The sequence below is a fragment of the Muscardinus avellanarius genome, assembly GCF_963383645.1.
Source record: "Muscardinus avellanarius genome assembly, chromosome: 13".
Lineage (NCBI taxonomy): Eukaryota > Metazoa > Chordata > Mammalia > Rodentia > Gliridae > Muscardinus > Muscardinus avellanarius.
In genome coordinates this window covers 30,436,849-30,442,883 of record NC_137799.1, presented here as the reverse complement: position 1 = coordinate 30,442,883, position 6,035 = coordinate 30,436,849, and the positions used below count along the sequence as shown (strand labels likewise).

The window sequence follows — 6,035 nt, the reverse complement described above, 5'->3', positions numbered from 1 at the left end:
CAGGAATCCTAGTACCAATAACAAATAAATAAATAAAAGACTTTCATCTGAAGAGGTGGATGACATTTAGTGTCACTACAGTTTGGAGGTTTTTTGTTTGTTGGTCTGTTCATTTGTTTCTTTTTTGTTTTGTTTTACATTGTTGGGGATTTTATTCAGGGCCTTTCCTGTGTTAAGCAAGCACTCTACCACTGAGCTTCATCCCCAGTTATACTTTATTTTTCATTTTGAGACAAGATCTTACTGAGTTTTCCAGGCTGGGCTCCAGCTTATGGTACTCCTGCCTTAGCCACCTGAGTTGCTGGGATCACGGATGTGCATGGTGACAGCCACTGGGTTTTAAGGCAAGTGTGACAAGAAGCCAGAGCATTTAAAAAATAGAAATAAGAAATTTTAATAAATAATTAAAACAGCCTGACGCCGCCATGGCAGATGCCACCCTCGCCCTTGCTTGGGCTGTGCCTTTCAACAGCAGCGGGCTGGGCAGCCTGCTGTGCATGACCCACTTGCTCCTCTGCGTGGTACAGAGCATCGAGCATCGGGCTGTGCAGACCCCACCCCGAGGCATCACAAAGCCCCAAATCGGAATATTAATGCAAAATGCAGTAATGAGGAGATGAAAAACCTTGGAAAATACTATATTGCTGCATCCTATGTGCAGTATCTGAAGTATCTAGAGTTTGCAGGTACATGAGTTGTGCCAGTGAGGATTGATCTTCCACACAAGTATAACAAGTATATTAAAAAAACAAAAACCCTTCAAATCTATCAGTGGAATCCTTTTTCCCGGAGGCAGTGCTAATCTGCCGCGCTCAAGCTACACTCACGTGGCCAGTAGATTTTATGACTTGGCCATACAGAGTTTTGATGATGGAGACTACATTCCTGTGTGGAACACATGCCATGGCTTTAAAGAGCTTTCCTATCTGATGAGTGGAGAGTTACTATTAACTTTCACACAAAAAATACTATGAACCTACTACTGCCGCTGAACTTCACTGGAGGTACCACTTCACTGGGGTAAAGCAGAATGTTCCAGAATTTTCCTACTGACTTGTTGCTGTCGCTAGCAATAGAATCTCTTAGTGCAAATTTTCACAAATGGAGCCTCTCCATGAAGACTTTTACAGAGAATGAAAAGAATGTTTTTAATGTTAACTACAAATAGCAATGGTAAGAAGATGGAGTTCATTTCATGGGTAGAAGAAAATAAGTATCCAGTATATGGTGTCCAGTGGCACCCAGAGAAAATACCTTACAAATAGGAGAAATTAGGCCTTTCCTATGAACCTAACGCTGTGAAGGCTGCATTTTACTTAGCAGAGTTCTTTGTTTCTGAAGCTCCAAAAAACAATCATCACTTTGAATCTAAATCTGAAAAGGAGGAATCCCTGATTTATCAATTCCAGCCAGTTTTTACTGGAAATATTTCTTTATCCCAGCAATGTTATGTTTAATTGAAAGTCTTCAGTGTGTTAATAAACTAACTTTAGCTCAAATCATCATAGAAACCTGTTACTCATGACAATATAAGAAAGCCACAGAAATCCCTTTTCTATGTTATTAGATCTGATTCTTCATTCAATATATGATTGATTGTATCACTTTTGATCATTTGACAGTGGAATACTACCCCCTACTTAACCAAAAACTAAAATAAAATAACCTGGTAACTTAGACGGAGGTCTAACTACTGATATGTTGTTATATTTCCTTTCAATTTTTTCCTATGTATATAGACCAAGTAGACAGGTTTTGTGATGTTTTACTCTTTCAAACTACTTATAATAATGAATAGGGGTACGTATCCCAGTTTTATAACTTTTTATTTTAATATAATTTTAAATATTTCCCATAGAAAAGCTACAAGCATAGGACAAAGAATCCACAGATACACTGACCCAATACATTTTGTCTAATCTGTTTTCTTTCTACCTATGTGGAGATATTACTTTGTATGAACCATTTGAGAGTAAGTTCGATACATAACTGTGTATTTCTGTTTTTATTTTTGGTGGTGGTGGTACTGGGGTTCCTGGAAGCCCTTCTACCTCTGGGCTACACTCCCAGACCCATTTTATACTTTGTTTTTTCTTCTAGGTGGTACTGGGGTTCCTGGAAACCCTTCTACCTCCGGGCACACACTCCCAGACCTATTTTTTATACTTTTTTATTTGGAAACAGGATCTCAAGCCAGCGTACATACAGCTGGCTTCAAACCTGTGCAATCCTCCTGTCTCCGCCTCCCAGGTGCAGGGATTACAAGCGTGCACCACCATGCCCAGCCCATTTTATACTTTTTAAATTTGGTAACAGGGGTCTCTTAAGCCAGCTCAGCTGGCTTCGAACCAGCGTGATCCTCCTGTCTCCACCTCCCAAGCGTGGGGAATACATACATGCGCCACCACGCCGGGCCATAAATTATTAAGAACTAGAGTTCTGTTATATAACAATAGCACAACTGTCAAAATCAGAAAACTTAATATTGATGCAATTCATAGTCCACAATCCATATTCAAATTTTATCAGTTGTCCCGTCAATTTCCTTTATAGACTTTTTTTTTCCTTTTTTCTAAGATAAAGTTTTAGGATCACCCAAATCCATTTAGTTCTTACATTTTTATTCTCTTTTAATTAGGAACAGTTCCTTGCCTGTTTTTTTGTATTTCTTGACCTTGACATCAAAACAAAGAGCATAGCTAGCTAGCTACTTTGCAGTGTTCCTCGATTTGCATTTGTCTGATTAGATTCAGGTTTTACCTTCTTGGCAGGAACACCACCAAAGTAATGCTGTTTCCTTCTCGGCGCATCTCATCAGGAAAAAAAAAAATAATTTAACTTTGATCACTTGACCGCAGTGGAGCCTGCCAGTTTCCCCACACTAACATTACTGTGATTCCCTTTATAATTAATAAGTGATATATGGGGAGATGCTTTGAAACTGCTTCAATATCCTGTTTCTCATTAAATCTTTGCCTGATGGTTTTAGCATTAATTCATGACTTTCTATCTCTACATTCTGTTTTTGTTGGTTGGCATCTCGTTGAAAGAATGCTCTTCCTTTCTCATTCGTTTTCCCTTAAGTTTTTATTTATTGATGCTGGTGTGTCTTTATAGACTTTAATTTTATTTAAGGGTTCATAGGCCTTCATTATCATTACTGATTTGGATGCACAGATTTTCCCTATTTGGCCGGTAGGAGCTCTTCAAGTTGCCTTTAGTGCCCATTGCATACGGTCCCTCTGTGCCTTAAGAAACCCTCCACTTTCCAGTATGAAATGACCCAGGTTCATCTTGTACTTTCCTGACCTGGCTCCAGAATCATCTCTTTCTAGCGATCCTTGGTTTCTTTCACTGGATAACAGGATTTAGAAACCAAGTTCGGGTGCTAGATGTGAAACAGAGGAAAAACCTGAATAAGATTTTTAATCCTCACTTGCTGTTAGTTACGTGTGTGTGTGTGTGTGTGTGTGTGTGTGAGAGAGAGAGAGAGAGAGAGAGAGAGAGAGAGAGAGAGAGAGAGAGAGAGAGGGGCCCAAGGCCATTTTATCTCTGAACTAAACCACCGGCCATATTTTTTCTTTCTTTTTTTTTTTTGCGGGTCTGGGGATGGAACCCAGGGGCATTCGACTTCCAAGCTACACCCCCTGCCCTATTTTATATTCTTTATTTTGAAAAAGGGTCTCACTGCCGGGTGTGGTGGCGCACGCTTGTAATCCCCGTGCTTGGGAGGCAGAGACAGGAGGATCGCACAGGTTTGAAGCCAGCTGCGCATGCTGGCTTAGGAGACCCTGTTTCCAAATTTTAAAAAAACGTAAAAATATGTCTGGGAGTGTAGCCCAGAGGTAGAAGGGCTTCCGAGAACCCCAGTACCACCAAAAAAAAAAGAAAGAAAGAAAGAAAGAAACAAAGAAAGAAAGAAAGAAAGAGAGAAAAAAAAGAAAAAAGGGTCTCACTAAGTTGCAGAGGGCCTCACTAAGTAGCTGAGGCTGTCTGCAAACCGCGATCCTCCTGTCTCAGCCTCCTGAATGCTGAGATTTCAAGTGTGCGCCACCACTCCTGGCTATTTATTTTGAAACAGGGTCTCACTAAATTGCTGAGGGCTTTGCTTTGTTGTTGAGGCTGGCCTCGAATCTGAGATTCTCCTGCCTCAGTCACCTGAGTACTGGGATTACTTACAGGTATGTGCTACCACACCCAGCTACTTACTTGCTTTTAATTGACTTTAAAAATCACTAATTTTGGAAGTTACACAGCTGAGCAATATATTAATCTCCCACTAGCTTTGTTGCGAATGACACCTCTGCCATGTGTGGTATGATGATAATGGTTGCGTAGGTTACTTACTTTTCAGGCCACTTTTACTGAATTTACTGACTTTTTGTCTGGGCCCGTGTAGTTGTGGTGACCCTTTCACATCAAGAGACCAAAAACTCTACCCTCAGATCATGCCAACACCACCATTTTCTGAACAGGCATTCTGTAAAGAGCCATGAAATTCCATTATACAGGTGCAGGCCACTAATGACTTCATTTCCAATTACCTTCTCCCAGCCTTAAATTACACTTTTAGGAGGCAGATTTGAGACTCGTTCTCCTTTTCCCTCGTGCTTGGTTGCCTCATGAACAAATTCTATTTTGCAAAACTCCTTGTTTTAGTGATTAGCATACTGTGCAGCAGGCAAACGGGCCTGGTTCTACAACACTTAGTCATTTCTCCTAGGTCCTCTCAGCAAAGAGAGCTAGGAAACATCTCTATCTGTGTACACAATTATCTCTATAACCATGTATTCATACTACTCCCGTACTCACCTATCTATATAGATCATATACTTTGAACATATGTATTATTATGGCATACATTATGAAATATTGAACATATATATTAAAATGGCATGAATTCAACTAATTACGTCATTTCCAACCCCACACTTTAGTGTGCATTTTAGAGTCACCTATTCACACTCACAACTCCCCTTTTCAACAGTGAAAAAACTGGCTCCCATTATCCTTGGCTTATCTGATCACTTGTTTAAGCCTAAAACACACAGAAAGTCCCAGAATTGTTCAATCTCATTACTACAAAAAGCAATATATTGGCTACAATTGAATATTTGTTCATAGTTCTTTTAGATGCATACAGTGTATCATATACAGGAAGCTAAGTGCATAAATCTCACATGTTCAGTGTGATAAGTTCTGACAATTTTGCATCCTATTTTCAACCCAATACGAGCAATTTTTCATGTCATAAAAACCTAAATTTTAAGCCAGTATAGTATATAGTATTCTATAGTATGAATGAGTTGTAACTGATTTTGCTATTTCTTATAATTAGATAATTAGTTTTCAATGTTTTCTATTAAAAGCAGAATTGTAATGGATATTGTATTAACACTAAAAAAAAGAATATAACATTATTATATAAGCTAAGGTTCTGTAGTCATTCTTTTGATAATTCTTTTTTTGTTTGTTTGGTGGTATTGGTGGTAGAACCCAGGGGCTTTTCTACCTCCGGCTATACTCCCAGATCTATCTTATATTTTATTTGGAAACAGGGTCTCACTAAGTTGCTGAGAGCCTCACTAAGTAGCTGAGGCTGGCTTTGAACCTGTGCGATCCTCCTGTCTCAGCCTCCCAAGCGCGGGGATTACAAGTGTGCGCCACCACGGTGGGCATTCTCTTGATAATTCTAATGAATGAATGAACAAAACATGCATGATTTTAAAGTATTCCTATTGTTATTCTTACCATGAAATTGATTCTGGACTAGGGGATCCATATCGTAGGACTACTATAACAAATTAGCACAGACTAGGTGATATAAAATACTAGAAATATGTTGGCTCACAGTTTGGGAGAGCAGAAATCTGAAATGAAGGTGTCACCATACTTAGTTCCTTCTGGAGACTCTGAGGGAACCCCCCACACACACACCTCTCTCCTAGCATCTGGTGGTGGCTGGCAGTCCCTGATGTCCCTTGGCTTGTAGCAGCATCACTCCAATGCCTGACTAAATCATCACATGGCTTTCT

General features: G+C 39.6%; 1 pseudogene across 1 annotated transcript; it reads left to right on the top strand.

Annotated features, from left to right (window-relative positions):
* The first annotated feature begins 425 nt into the window (after positions 1-425).
* On the top strand, positions 426-1,457 carry LOC308272137 (gamma-glutamyl hydrolase-like; annotated as a pseudogene). Its single transcript has one exon. The product of its transcript is annotated as a gamma-glutamyl hydrolase-like (transcript).
* The last annotated feature ends 4,578 nt before the right edge of the window (positions 1,458-6,035 follow it).